The 16,143-nt window shown below is 38.0% G+C and overlaps 1 protein-coding gene across 2 annotated transcripts in view; it reads left to right on the top strand.

The window, feature by feature from the left end:
- Positions 1–1,514: 1,514 nt before the first annotated feature.
- OSBPL1A (oxysterol binding protein like 1A) overlaps positions 1,515–16,143 on the top strand; it is a 210,833-nt gene continuing 196,204 nt past the window's right edge. Inside the window, exons 1-3 of one of the 2 annotated variants that reach the window (XM_019741214.3) lie at positions 1,515–1,650; positions 10,543–10,649; positions 11,048–11,112. The gene's annotated coding sequence lies outside the window, so the exon portion shown is untranslated. The remainder of the gene's footprint in view (positions 1,651–10,542; positions 10,650–11,047; positions 11,113–16,143) is intronic. The other variant, XM_019741215.3, reaches the window with a different exon arrangement.

Below are 16,143 nucleotides of genomic sequence, written 5' to 3'. Positions count from 1 at the left end.
TAAACAATGTTTCTAATTATCAGTTCAGTAGTCATAATAACTGCTTTTTTGTTATCTTTGCAAAAATTTCTTTGGGACACAATGTTGCCTAGGCCTAGTCCAAAATTATTTGCCCTGTTTTTAACATTTCAAGGTTTGAAATGCAAGGCAATACCTCTGGCATGGCAGCTCCAGCTCTGCTTTAAAGTGGCTCTGTTTATATTATTGCTTATGTGATGACATTATGAAGATTGGAACTTCTCTTATTGGTAATCATGATTATTTTCTATTACCTTCATCCTCCTATTGGCTAAGATCTGTTATTTATTTACAAATTCAAGAAGAGCAAAGTGAATTGGAAAATCAGAGTAGTGAATTTAGGCAGTTCAATCATAGTAAAAATGAAGGCTTTAGGGGAATCATGGAAAATTATTTCAATAGTCAATTTTTATTTTGGCTCTGAAGATAATTTAGTATCCTTAGAAAATAAGACCTGAGGTTTCTTCTTTGCAAGGCAAATATGACTGCCTTCATTACTACACATTTTGCAGTTGAAGTATTGTGCTACTCAAGTCCTTTTTTATTAGTAAAAGATGATGCTAGCCTGGGATACGCAAGCCAGGCTGCCTGTGCTCTCCAAAGACATTCTAAGATCTGCCGCGTGTCACATGTAGTGCTTAAATGTTCTCAGTACGTTTGTAGACTTGAATTGACTAAAAAACTACAGTCTCTTAAAAATGATACCTATTTGTTAATTTTTCATTACAAAAGGTTGTTTATTAAATACACTGGAGAATACAAGAAGTTGAAAAAATTTTCATATGCACATAACTTTACTTTGTCTCTTAGTTATACATAATTATATTCGAGTATAAACCTGCACATTACGCACTATGTTAACCCCTCTGGCTAGACCTGTTTTGCGTTGAGCCTGAAGGGGTGGACTCTTTATGAAAGATCATTTGATGGGGGCAAGAAGTGAAGGACATTTTGTAAATCCTTATCTCTTTAAGCATCCCTCATTCATATCTATCTCAGAACGGTTACACCTGTATGGCATTTTAAGACCATCCTTTGTCGTGTGAAAAGGAAAACGGGTGTAGTTAATTCACACTGCCAATTAAGTTCCCATGGGCAAGTCGCAACCAGAGCAGAAAAGAAAAAATGTGGGCAACTGGGTGATGTATTTGTTTAATAACAAATTTCCAGAGCATTAACCCAATACTCATATTTACTTCGGCTTGGGGGGCGGGGGTCCCGTCCACACCACAGCTCCTACGTGTCCTTCGGTAGTGTCCACTGCTTCTTTCCGGGTGTGGTGGGAGGAGCGCAGAGGCTTTGGCCCCTCCTCGCAGGCGTTGGCAAAGCCTGGAACCGGCCCCGGGTGGTCGAGGCGGGACTGGAGCGGGGCGGGGGCGGGGGCGGGGGCGGGGGCTTGCCGTGTCGGAGGCGGGGCCCGAGGCTGAGCGCGCTGCGGAGTCCGCCCGCCGGTCACATGCTGCATAGGCCGGGCACAAATAACAGAGGCGCGCACACTCGCGCTCGTGGGGCGGGCGGCGCGGAGAGGCGGTACCACTGCCTCGCTGAGCCGTGTCCCCGTGTCTTGCGCTCCTCCGGGTTCTCGGCGCTGGGATCAGGGAGACTGCCCTTCCGCGGTGCCGCGAGTCCTCGGTGAGTGCGAGCCTGGTGATGGCTGCCTCCTTGGCGTGGGTTGAGCAGACGGGAAGCAGCCTGGGGTCGTGGCCTACGTCCCTGGAGCTCTGCGTGCCGGGTTGACCGCGTAGGTCAATTTCCGAAGCCGGCTCCCGTGAGAGCGGGTTCCACGCTGCGTGGTCCTCGGGGGGAAGTCTGTCCGCACCTGGTGGGGGGCGCGTGCTCGTTTCCCGCGCGCCTCTGAGGATGATGAGAGTCGTGGCGTGGCGATGCTGGGCTCCAAGCCCGAGTTCGGCTTCCTGGCAGCCGCTGGCTGCTCCAGAGCTGCAAGGAACTTGTTAAAAGTAGCAAGCTGTTGGCATTTGTTGCACTTCCACTGGTGGTGCTACGATTTCGTGCTGATGCCACATGCATTCTCTACCAAGTCATCAACTGCGTGCTTTCTCGATATGTTGATGTTTGCATCATAACTTAGTTTCCTACTAATGTGAGGAGAATTGATTCACAGGGGAAGTCACGAGCTGATCATGTGACCGTTCTCACTGTACAGCGTGGATAATTCGACAAGCATGAAAAACTCAGAGGGATTCAGAAACAATATGAAAGATTGCAGCTGCACAATAGAAACAAAGCTTCATTTACTCGGTAGCCCTATTGATTGGAAGGAGGCATTGGAAAAGATTGTCCTGATTTTGTTAATATTAGCTTTCAGTTGTGGAAATCGTCGCTTTATGCAGACTGTATTGTGAAGTTGAACTGTTGGCATTGTGATATTAAGTTAACTTAATCACGGTGCTTGAATGTTACAAATTTGGGTATTAGGTTTTTGTGGATAGTTGGTAATATAATTAAGTCAGCGATGTTTTCCCTGAAAACTTTAGCCTTAGTATTGTAGTTAATGCATTCTGGATATGAGTTAAGAACATCGTCAGCTCTTTAGCCAACATTTGGAAAATACTCTGTTGGTTTGTTTTGAGGGCTAGCAATGTTCTGTTCTAACCCTGATAGAATTTTTTGCAGTCAGTGTGGTAGGTCTAATTTCTGAATCCCCCAGCTGAAAATTTAAGATCTCTGTATTAATTGCAGAATAGTTACAAAATCCACTCTTTTCATCTCCTAGTTCTAAACGAGGGACTCTACTATCTGTGGGGGAAAGTGAGATAAAACTGTCCTTTTTAAAAGTTAACTATCATTTTCTTTCTCCCAGGTAGAGCAACTTTCCTCAGCATTGAGCAACTGATATTCAAAACAGAGGAGTCAACTGCTGCAAGTTGAGTAGATTTATCTGAAGCAGTTGTTTATCTCAGTGTAGGGTTTTGCCAAGGTCTGTTTATCAGATGACACTTAGCTAAATGTCTCATTGTTCGTTGGCAGAAATTTGCGGTGGGTGGCTAATCCTTGTCTCTGGAGCCAGCTGTTGTGCAGGTGTTATACCTGTAATTCAGAGCAACTGAAAGTTATTTCCGTAAAAAAGACCATTGCTCCCTACTTTTCCCCCTGAAACAAAGGGAAGTGATACTTGTTGAGAACCAACAATTAGGTAGATATAATACACAGACAACAGTATGGTGGTTACTAGAGGGGAAAGGAGGTTGGGGGGAGGTAGAAAAGCATAAAGAAGTCAAGTATATGGTGACAAAAGAGACGACTTTGGGTGGTGAACACACAATGCAAATATACAGATGATGTATTATATAGAATTGCACACGTGAAACCTAATCTTATTAACAATGTCACCCTAACAAATTTAAATAAAATTAAAAGCAGGGTTAATGGAAGTATGAGCAGTTAACTATATTTTACTCTTATCACCAACTTTAAATAAAAAATTAAAATATGAAAAAAGAATACAGCCAGTTTCTTTTGAGTAATAACGTGGTGTAGTGTCTGTTAAATAAAACATTTTCTTCTTGTGTCTTTATTTTACTTAGAGGTGCATTTATATTTCTAATCAAATTTTTAAATTGGAACTCTGCTGTGGCAATTTCTTACATCTTAATATGACTGGAAGCTGAGCTTTTGTACATTGTATGAATTCACTGAGAAGAGTAGTCAGTAGCAAGTAGAAATCAGCTTAACTAATAACATATGGAGGAGAAAGAATACGATAGCAAGTGCATATGAGAAATTTGAAGTGGTTCTGAACCTTGTCAGTTTTTTCAAGCCAAGCCTGATGGTGGTCAGAACTTCACTGATGACTGGTAAATTCTCTCTGGTTCTAGAAAGAGGGCAGGTGTTAGCAGTGTAGGCATCAGCTTATACCATCTGGCCAGAATTTATTAATGAGATGTCAAAAAAGATACTGTCATGCCCTCTCTACAGTATACGTTGGTTATCTTATGCCATATAATTACAGGATGTGCTTCATTCCCAGAAATGTTGGCTTTTGCCTCACTTCACCCACTAATAAGGCGGGCAAGAAATAGAAATAGTCTTAATGCTTTTAGTTAAGAGTTATACTAGGCCACTTAATCTGAGTTCTTTGACTCATCCACTCGCAAATAGGAAATTACTATATAGTGAAAGCAGTCCTTAACTACATTTTCCTATCATGTGATGATGGAAAGTAACCACATTTTTAATTTCTTGTTTAACGTTTTTCTTTAAAGAGAAACTTCTGAATATATGGTATGTAACTGGTCAGTATTATACATTCGTTTGGAAGATAATTTTCAAATGTGAAATAATCAAAATGGGGAACCTTTATATTTTGTCAGTAATTCAAGGATTTTTATCCTTGAAAGGTAACAATCAACCTTCTTAGTATTTTTATTATCTAAAACTGGATTTATCTAATTTGTGGACATCTCTGGCCTTTCCTTTTATGGATCCAATCTGTTTTGAAATAGTAATGACTTTCAGAATCAAGTCAAATTCCAATCAGTTTAGCATCTCAGGGTTCTTGATTGTTGAAGTAGATAAAATGTATAGCAATTTAAGGTTAAACAGTTTCATAAAGCAAAGACATGAAGCTTATTTAATTTTCACCAATTTTGATAAACATTAAAATTTTCATTTGAATAAAGATAAAATAAATATCTTGCAAGTAGGATTTTTCTTTTACTATGTTTATGTGGCATCTAAGGCACTGAGTGTGTAATGAATACGAATAAGAAGGTAATGTAAATGTGTCAAATACGAAGTGAATAATAGGGTGTAAACATTTTATGATAGATTGATTTCAGTGGTTTACAAACTAATATGAAATGTTACAAATATAGTCCGTTCTCTTATTTCTCCTTCAAAAGAGACAATGCCATTTATCTGGGCTTATGAAGTCTTATCAAGGGAGTTAGAGAAAAAGTTTCACTGAATTAAAAATTGAATGATTTTTAATTTTATATATTTTAAAAGAAAGAGTGAGTGCTTTCTAAAGTAGACTTTAAAATTTGTTGTTTTTTTCCTTAAATTGCCATGTTTTGGATATCTCATTTCAGTTAGTAAATAAAGCTCCTAAAATGAGTAATTCAGAGTTGACTTAATGCTCACACATGAACAGTAACTAGGATCAGTGGCATTTAATTTTAGAGGCTGATTTGGGTTTTATGAAATATATACCATTAATATTATTTCACCCCCTGAATTAAGTTCTAGATTCTGGTTGTGGCTTTATTGTCATACAACACTTAGCAAGTAACTTTACCTTTGTTCTTTCCAGTTTCTCCATCTCTAAAATCAGTATTAGATTAAATATGAATCTCTACCAATGTTGAATTTCTAAAACAAAAATGCATTTAGTTGTGTTTATGTTATAACAAATGTCATAGTTTTCTCTCTATATACACATATGTTTGTATATACATACACATAATGTGTATACACATACATACATGTATGGTCATACCAGAGCACTTACTGATTGTTTGCTAGTAACTAATAAGATTGAGAGCAAAATTTATTGTTTCGCTATTGCTGTGATTTTACATTGTAACTTTAATTTTTAATACTTTTCTCATATTAAAAGAATATATTATCACAAAGAGCCAACACCATTGAGCAGCTACTTTGGAATGCAGTGCTAAGCACACTACGGATTTTTTTGTTTCTAAGATTTAGATTGTAATATATATGTATTTGTTCATGAACACATTTAATTTTTTTCACTATTCAAATTCCTACTATACAATGTGTTTCAAATATTTTAGTGTAATACCAACCATAAAATCAGTACTTGAGAATTTAAAAAATAATCACAACAGAGTTGTAACAATTTTTGAATAATTAGGCTCCAGTTGGCTTTGTTAATAGGATAAAAGCTATTTGGCAATTGTGAGAGCCATATGTCAAATGCTTCCTGATTTATTTTTTTATTGTGGTAAAATACACATGACACAAAATTAACTTTTTTTCCATTTTCAAGTGTACTATTGCATGGCATTAAGTACATTCACATTGTTGTGCAACCATCGCCACCATCCATTTCTAGAACTTCATCATCCCAAACGGAAATTCTGTCCCCATTAAACACAGACTCCCCATTCCCTCCTCCCTCAGCTTCTAGTTATAACCATCCTACTTTCTGTTGTATGAATTTGTCTAGTACCTCATATAATAGTGTAATAGTATATCTGCCCTTTTGTTTATGGCTTATTTCACTTAGCACAATGTGTTTACGGTTCATCCATGTTGTAGCATATATCAGAATTTCATTCCTTTTTAAGGCTGAATAATATTCCTCTCTCTCTCTCTGTGTGTGTGTGTGTGTGTGTGTGTGTGTGTACCACATTGTTTTTCTATTGCTCCATCACTGGACACTTAGGTTGCTTCCAGCACTTGGCTGTTGTGAAGAATGCTGCTATTAACAGGGGCGTGCAGATAGCTCTTTGCGTCCCTGCTTTCAGTTCTTTTGGGTACACATAATACCATATGAATTACGGATCATATGGTAATTGTAGGCTTAACTTTTTAGGAACTGCTTTACTTTCATAATGTTTTATGAAGTCCAGTTGAAGTATGTATTGATAAAATTAGCTGGGATTTCTTTGAATTTTTAGCTTTTCATATACGGTTAACTCAAAGGATACATTGTTTAATATTTTGAATTTAGGATACTTGGGTGAATTAGTGCTGATTGTTGAACTTTATTTTCTTATTTCTCTAGGAATTTTCTGCTTTGATCCTGTAGAAATTAAACTTGAATAGTAAAGTAGCAGTTCAAATCATAAAATAGTAGACCTCTGACCAAATTTAGCAAGTCATGATTGCCCTTTAAACTGTAAGTTATAGGGTCTCTGCCAAGATCTCAGAGTTGTCAGCGCGAGCATTTAAGCACTATACAGAATGGGAATATAGTGGCATGGACTGTCAACTATGGGTACCACTTTAATTAGGTAATTTGCTGTGTTTATAAAACAACAAAACACAAATTTGCTTTCCACAAAATAATTTTGAATTAGAAGCCTAGCTTCCCCAGTGGACCTTGGAGGAGAGGAAACAAGGCAGAATGGTCTCTCGTCTCCCAGTTTTTGAAGCTCAGAATGTTTTTTGTCTAGTTATTTCCTTGAAAATATTCCCTTGACCATTAAAATCTCATTAATTGATCTTAAAAACAGAGCTTGGAATTGCGTGAGTGTGAAAAGAGCACTTGAAAACATCCAAAAAGTGATTATGAAAAATACTGTGTGTGCTGCTAGGACATGGCTCAAATCCATTCTGATCAGCTGCGTTAAGGGATTGCTTGTCTTTTGGCTTAAACATCAGAGACAAAGTACTTTTCTGAAATAAGCTCTTATGGTTCCAAAGAACGTTGTAAAAAGTCTGTTCAACGTGAATTTCGATTCTTTTATTTTGTATTTTTTCTGAAGTTAACTGTTAATCACAGAAATTAAATAACATAAATTAGAGATGCATCAAATTAAAGAAGTAGCGCCAATCCTAAATAATCCTAGAGTGTGTATTTTTAAAATTTGTCCCTCTTGGTATCAATTTACTTCTTGTGGCATATAAGAAGAAACTTAAATTAATTTTTTTGTCACTAGATAAAGGTGTGCCACTCATAAATACATCGTCTTCAGACCCTGCTATAGGGAAACTTGATTGCCTTGTTCTCAAAGAACTAAGTCCCATCCATTCATCCATCTGTCCGTTTAATTAATATTAGTATTTGATTGTAGACTGTGTTCTAGGCACCTTGCTAGGTACTAGGGATATAGTGGGGAATGTAATAGATACGGGATTCGTTTTCTAATCCAGTTTACAGTGTAGTGTAGGCAGGAACCAAAGAAACGACCCCATCTAGTTATACCTACAGGCAGACATGTTGTGGCCAAAAAAAAAAACAAAAAAAAACAACTGAGGGTTTATAAAGAGGATCCATATAGTTGAGGGTGGAGGTGGAGAGGGAAAGTCAGATCTCTTGAGAGATGTGGCTAGTAATTTACTTGTGCACTTGTCTTCCTTATAGCATTTATAAGTTCTCCAGGTCTAGTAGAAGTCCTGGTTTTATTCATTAGTGTGTCATCAAAGTTTAGGACAATATCTGGAATGTGGTAGGCCCTCAATTAAGTGGTTTATTTATTTATTAATTATTGGGGAATATTGAGGAAACACTATGTTTCTCCAGGGCCCATCAGCTCCAAGTCGTTGTCCTTCAACGCAGCTCAGCTCCAAGTCTAGTCGCCGTTTTCAGTCTTTAGTTGCAGGGGGCGCAGTGCAGCATCCCATATGGGAATTGAACTGGCAATCTTGTTGAGAGCTCGTGCCCTAACCAACTGAGCCACCTTGCTGCCCCAATTAAGTGGTTTATTGATTCATCTCCTTGTGTGGTAATCGCGATTGGAATGGTGATACAGCTGGTCCTTGAATCCTTATTCCTTATAATGATGACATGCCTAGGAACTTAACTCTTGTTTATATCACTTATCCTATGGTAAAATTGGTTTTATTATATGTCATTTAAAGTTGCAGAACCTATTCACACACAAAGTGAGGACTTAAATTACCCTCATCACCACCAGGTGTTAATGGGGAAACTGCAGCTTCTAGGGGCTGTCACATTGGACACCTTCCCAGCTGGTGCTGGTGACTTAGTAGGTGCCCCTTAAGGAATAAGGTTTTAGATACTAGTGATACTAAGAATGATATTCTACTTATTGAGGTCTGCATAGACAGCAATGGGCTTTTAGTTGTGATGGTTCCTGGATGAAAAAAGAAATAGGAATGTTTTTATGCCTTGGTTTGGAACATTTTCTTAGTAGTTTCTTTGTAGCATAGCTGAAAGGAACTTAGAGATCATTTTATTATACTGGTATTTTAGGATGTTCAGTTGGTTTTTAAATTACAGGTATTTTTTTGGAGTTGTGCTATTTTGACTGGGTGTTAGAGCCACTAGGAAATTATTTTGCTATAAAAATGTAGTTTTACTGTTTTCTGCTCCAAAAAGATGATTTGTTTGTGGAAGTAAGTTTTAAATGTATACATGATTTTATAAATTTGTTTCTAAGGGGAGATAGGAGAAAGTGTCAGTCCCCTCCCACCAGTGCCACTCATTTTTTTTTTTTTAAATTGGGGAACAGTGTGTTTCTCCAGGGCCTATCAGCTCCAAGTCATTGTCCTTCAATCTATTTGTGGAGAGCGCAGCTCAGTTCTAAGTCCAGTCACCATTTTCAATCTTAGCTGCAGGGGGCACAGCCCACCATCCCATGTGGGAATTGAACTGGCAACCTTGTTAAGAGCTTGCGCGCTAATCAGCTGAGCCACCCGGCCATCCCTGCCACTCCTTTTTAAAGTAATGGAAGTTGATAAAGGGAAAGGATCGAAAATGCCTGTTTGCATTTTGGAATTTATCCTCATGGTATTGCTTATTTGAGTAAGTTCCAAGTTTTACAGTTGACAAACCTTTAGAGTTGGTTCAGTCTACAGATAGAGTAACTAGTTTTGATGGGTGAAGTGTTAAATTACATTGAAAAGGAGAGAATGTCTAAGTTGCCTTCAGAATATTTTGCCTGTGTTAAAATGGATACATATGGGATTTAGGCATAGAGCAACAAGAGTTTTGTTTTATTTTTCTGTCTTGGTGAAATTTAACTGGCCTTGTTCCCCTCTTAATTTTAAAATACTATTTTATTTACTTCTGTTCCTCCTCCCCTCCCCAACACCCCCAACATCCCGTTGTGTAGTAAGAACCCTCTTTCCTGTTAACGGTACCTAAGAATCTGTTTCTTTTTTTAGGGAAATGGCAGTCATCTTGGGCTTTCATCCACCTGCTTCAGTCTCTTCTAGGATCTTGTTCAGTCTCTCCTTCTCCCTTCCTTTCACCTGTATTTACAGCTTTCCCTCTCTCCTGACACTTGCCCCACTGCCTATAAACATACCCAGGTATCTAATATACTAAAACTGAGGCTATCACCAGCTCTTCAGAACCAAGTTATCTTAAAGGAGTCTGGTGGACTCCTCCCCATTATCCCACTTTAACTTCTCAATTTACCCAAATCTGTTTTTTGTCTCTGTCATTTGCACTGAGTATTCTTGAGTTCATCAGTGGCCTCCTACTTGCCCAACCAATTGTCATTTGCAGGTCTGGTCGTTGCCTTTCCTGGGCATTTCACAGCAATCTGACTCCCTTGAAACACTCTTCTCTCTTGGTTTCAGTGCTACCACCAACACTCTTCTGTGTTCTCCTCCACCCTTAGTCCTTTTTGCTAGTTCTCAGTCCCTGGTCTCCTTCACCTTAAATGTTAGTCTTCTTCTAGGAGAAGGGGTCTTTTTTACCCTTACGAATTTAAAGACCAATGATATGCTGATAACTCACTGTTGGAATTCTAGCCTAGGAGAGCATTCTCTAGCGTACTCAAACTGGTATTAGTTAATTGCACATGGGATACCTCCCTCTCCATTTCCCATGGGAATCTCAAACTCACCATGACCAAAATGGAATCACATCTTCACCCAAGATTGTTTCTTTTCTAACAGGTGTTCAGGTTAGAAACCTTGTTCAACCTGGTGGTCTTGGTGAATTCCTCATTCAAGTCTCAGCTTAAATTTCACTTTCTCTGTGATCCCTTCCATAACTAATGCAGGTGAGTAGCTAATCTCCCCTCTTTTCTGTACAGCCGCTGTCCCTTGTATTTTACTGTACTTGGCACATGTTGGTGTGATTATTGTTTGTCCTGTTTCTGGGCGGCAGGGATTGTCTTGTTCATCATTGTACCTGCAGTGCCTATAGCAGAACCTACCATTGGTACATACTCAAGAAACATTTGTTAAATACATTTTAACCCCAATCCCAGCGTTTATGAGCAACTGGCATGGCTAATATATTACAATGGCCTGTTTAAATACATGATAGATGTTTATCCTTTTCATATTTATTACACAGAAATTGAAGAACTTAAAAATATTCATTTAATTTTGACTTGAAGATTTGTTATCTTTAATAACTTATATTTTCTTATAAAGGAATTCCTTTATGTTGTAGGAAATTTAGAAAATACGACTGTGAAAAGAAGACATTTAAAACCATTCATAATTTTACTGCATGGAGTAAGTAACCACTGTTATTATCCTGGTGTATTTTCCCACTCTTTATGACTATATAGAACACATGTAGAGATTATGCTGTGTTGAGACCATCCGACCTAACAATATATTGCAACTCCACAGTTTTAGAAATTATTTTACCTTTTTAATGGTTTCATAGTATTCAGTTAGGTGAGCAAACCTTTATTGATGGACATTCTTTAATGTTTTTGCTTTATATCAGTGCTAAAATGAATATAAGTACAATGAAACTTTTAAAATGATTAGTCAGATGTTTAATTTTAATAAATATGCACATAGATGAATGCAGAGGTGGTTAGTTTAAAAGCTGATTAACGAGTTATGTGAAGAAAGGGTGTCATGGTCACTATTAGATGAAGTCTCCCAGGAAAATATACACTGAAAATAAGTCTGTTGGTCAGAGTTTGGGTTTGGCTCCCGTCAGAGGTTATGTGAGCCCTTTGAAGAGGCAGTGAGCCTGGCCTTGAGTGAGTGCTGGGAACAGGGTTTACAGTATGGTTACTTGATAGGCCTATAAGGGGACCCCTGGTTCTGGGTTCTGGGCCCCTGGCTGGCAGGAGTTTGTGTGGGTACGGGGGGCGGGGAGAGAAGGGGGAGGCTCACAGAGACCAACCTCTACTTCTCAGGGATAGGTGGAAGCAGAACACTTCCTGGGGTGGAATGAGTACCCTCAGCTGGTCAGGTAGAAGAACATGGAATTCAGAAATGGGATTAACAGAAAACCCAGAAGAACCAAGAATGGATAAGAGCCAGGCTAAGCACACAGCTAAATTTCAGATGTCTCCCTTTACTCTGGGGAACTTCCTTTGTGAATTTCCTGTATTTCACAACTTCCTTTCTTGGTTTATGAATTTTGGTGGACCATATCCTCCAGTAGTAGTTTCCTGAGAAATGATGCGTGGCAGGTGAGTGCATCCTTGCATGGCTAAAAACGTCTTTATTCTACCCCTGCCTTTAAGTGTCTGCTTTAAATTTTGGGTTGGAAATAATTTTTCTCTAGAACTTTGGGGTATTGCTTTGTTGTCTTTTAGCAGCTGCTTGTGTTGAGGTTGAGAAGTCAAAATCATTCTGATACCTGCTCCTTTATTACCTTATATATATACTTTTCCTTCCCTGGAAGCTTATGGGATATTCTTTGTCTCCAAAGTTCTAAAATTTTGTGATGATGTGCCTTGGTGGGGTCTCTTTTGTCTATAGTTTCAGCACTGCTGGGCTCTTATTGGGCCCTTTTATTCTGTAAAATTTTCTTGCAGTTTTTTATTTCCTCCCTATTTTCTTTTTCTAGAACTTCTATTATTTGGAAGTTCAACCTCTTGGACCAGTCCTCTTAATTCTCTTATATTTTCTCTTGTGTTTTCTTAACAGCTTTATTTTCTAAGACATATTTCAGTCTTATTTTCCAACTCTTTTATTGCGCTTTTAACTTTTGCTACCATTTTTAATGGCTAAAGTTCTTTTATTCTCCAATTTTATTGTTATTTTACATTTTAGTATGGCATCTTGTTTTTGTTTAAGGAGATATTTTTTTATCCTCTATGAATGTTAGTTTTTCTTTTTTAACAGATCCTCTGAATAATTGTTTTTTTCCAAGTTGCTTTTTTTTCCTGCCTTTTTGCTTGGCTTTGGTCTCTGCCTTTCATATTTTAGAGGCTCCATCCTTGTTTATTGGCTCTTGTTTAAAAGTGGGGAACTAGAAATCTGATTGGAAACTGAGAAAGTAGGTGGGCCTTATTGACTGCCAGCTTCATTATAGGATTTATCTGGCTTGGCCATTTGTTTGGAGCTCCTGGTATCTTTCTTCTTAGAATATGTTCTTCTCTAGGGTCCATAACTAGCTTAGTCTCCTCTCGGAGGGTAGAACCTGGATTGCCAGATTAGAAAAGCTGATGAAAGAAAGAGGGCTGAGGGTCATGGTGCTCACTATGCATAGATGGCTATTTTTTGAAACCATACGTTCAATTCTGTCTTCCATACTCCAGTTTATAGGCCATCTCTTTTAGCTTCTCTAGAGGATGTATTTAACCAGTCCTCTATTGAGGGATGTGGACTTGTTTCTACCTTTTCACTATTGTAAATTGTAAATAATAGTCTTTAAGAACATGCTTAGAAAATAATCTCGTGTAAACATTTCCACAGGATAGATTTCTAGAAATTGAGCTATTTGGCAAAGAAAATGACGTATGTGTATTTTTTCATTTTTATTCTAAAATATACGGTTTACCATCTTAAGTATTTTTAAGTGTACAGTTCAGTGGTATTAAATACATTCATAATACTGTGCTATGATCACCACCATCCGTCTCTGTAACTTTTCATTTGTAAAACTGAAACTCTGTCCCATAAACAACTCCTCATTCCCCTCTTCCCTAATTCTCTGGCAACCATCATTTAACTTCTGTCTCTATGATTTTGACTACTCTAAGTACTATAAATCATATAATGTTTCTTTTTGTGGCTAGCTCATTCACTTAACATAATGTCATCATGGTTCATCCATGCTGTAGCATATTGCAGAATTTCCTTCCATTTTAAAGGCTGAATGATACTCCATTGTGTGTACAAATTGTATATACCATATTTTGCTTATCCATTTGTTTGTTAGTGGAGACTTAGGTTGTTTCCATATTTTAGCTATTGTGAATATTGCTGCTGTGAACATGGATGTACAAGTATCTCTTCAAGACCCTGCTTTCAGTTCTTTTGGGTGTATACCCAGAAGTGGAATTGCTGGATCATATGGCAATTCTATTTTTAATTTTTAAAGAATCACCATATGGTTTTCCACAGTGGCTCTACCATTTTACATTCTAGGGCTTTTCTTTGTCAGGATATTTTTTTTGATTACTGATTCAGACTTACTTGTTGTAGGTCTGTTCCGAGGTCTCTTTCTTTATGAGTTGGTATTAGTAGAGTTTTATATTTCTAGGACTTTGTCCATTTTATCTAGGTTATCCAATTTATTGTCATGTAATTGTTCTCAGTACTCTTTTATAAATCTTTTTATTTCTGTAGAATTGGTAGTAATGTCCTTCCTTTCATGTCTGATTTTAGTAATTTGAGTCTTTTTTTCAGTCTAGCTAAAGGTTTGTCAGTTTTACTGACCTTTTCAAAGAACCAAATTCTGATTTTATTGATTTTTCTCTATTTTTCTATTCTCTATATTGTTTATCTCTGGTTTAATCTTTATAGTTTTCCTTCTGTGATCTTTGGGTTTACTTTGTCCTTTTTAGGTTTTTTTTTTTTTTTTTTTTTTTTTTCTATTTCCTTAAGTTGTAAAGTTAGGTTGGTGATTTGAGAGCTTTCTTGCTTTTTAATGTAAGCATTTGTAGCTATGAATTTTCCCCTTAGCACCACTTTGTATGTTGTATGTTCATTTTCATTTGTCTAAGCATTTTCTTATTCCCTTGTGATTTCTTCCTTGATCCATTGGTTGTTTAAAAGTATGTTGTTTAATTTCCACAACTTTGTGAATTTTCCAGTTTTTCTTCTGTTACTGATTTCTAACTTCATCCCATTGTGGTTGGAGAACATATTTTATGATATGTATCTTTTACAATCTATTGAGACTTAATTTGTGACCTAACGTATGATCTCATGTTGGAAAATGTCCATGTACACGTGAGAAGTTGTGTTGGATAGAGTCCTCTATGTGTTAGATCTAATTGGTTTATTGTGTTAAGTTCTCTATTTGCTTAGTTATCTTCTGTCTGGTTATTCAGTTCTTTATTGTGAGTGGGGTATTGAAGTTTCCAACTATTGTGGAACTGTTTCTTCCTTTAATTATCACAGTTTTTGCTTTATATATTTTGATAATCTGTTTTAGTTATGTACATGTTTATAATTGTTATATATTGCTGCTGTGTTGAAACTTTTTTTTTTTTTTTAAGATTTTATTGGGGAAGGGGAACAGGACTTTATTGGGGAACAGCGTGCACTTTCAAGACTTTTCTCCAAGTCAAGTTGTTGTCCTTTCAGTCTTAGTTGTGGAGGGTTCTGTTCAGCTTCAAGTTGTCCTTTCAGTCTTAGTTGCGGAGGGCGCAGCTCAGCTCCAGGTCCAGTTGCTGTTGCTAGTTGCAGGGGGCACAGCCCACCATCCCTTGCGGGAGCCAAACCGGCAACCTTGTGGTTGAGAGGACACGCTTCAACCAACTGAGCCATCCGGGAGCTCAGCGGCAGCTCAGCTCAAGGTGCCATGTTCAATTTTAGTTGCAGGGGGCGCTGCCCACCATCCCCTGCCGGAGTCGAGGAATTGAACTGGCAACCTTGTGGTTGAGAGCCCGCGCTCCAACCAACAACCGAGCCATCCGGGAGGCAGCCCAGCTCAAGGTGCTGTGCTCAATCCTAGTTGCAGGGGGCAGAGCCCACCATCCCTTGCGGGACTCGAGGAACCGAATTGACAACCCTGTGGTTGAGAGCCCACTGGCCCATGTGGGAATCCAACCGGCAGCCTTCGGAGCCAGGAGCACGGAGCTCCAACCGCCTGAGCCACTGGGCCGGCCCCTATGTTGAAACTTTTATTAATACATAATGCCTTTCTTTATCTCTTGTAAACTTTTAAAAATTTAAAGTCTCTTGTGTCTGCTATTAGTGTCATCATACCTGCTCTGTTTTGGTTACTATTTGCATGGAATATCTTTTTCCATCCTTTCACCTTCAATGTACTAGTGTCTTTGGCTTTAAAGTGAGTCTCTTCTGGACAGCATATAGTTGGATCATGTGTTTTTATCCATTCTTCCAATCTCTGTCATTGTTGGAGAATTTAATCTATTTACATTTAAGTAATTATTGATAAGGAGGGACTTCTATCATTTATTTATATGCCTTAATCACTTTTTTCCCCATTTCCTGCATTATTGTCTTGTTTTGTGTTTAGTTGATTCTTTTGTACTGAAATATTTAAATTCTTTTCTCATTTTCTTTTGTGTACATTCTATAGCTATTTTCTTTGTGGTTGCCGTGGGGATTACTTTCCACATCCTAAAATTGACACACCAGTTTGAATTTATACCAGCT

This window comes from Rhinolophus sinicus, chromosome 4, assembly GCF_057876585.1.
Source record: "Rhinolophus sinicus isolate RSI-liver-muscle chromosome 4, RSI-T2T, whole genome shotgun sequence".
In the NCBI taxonomy this organism is placed as follows: Eukaryota; Metazoa; Chordata; class Mammalia; order Chiroptera; family Rhinolophidae; genus Rhinolophus; species Rhinolophus sinicus.
The sequence above is the reverse complement of the archived record's forward strand: the minus strand, read 5'-3'. Positions and strand labels throughout refer to the sequence as shown.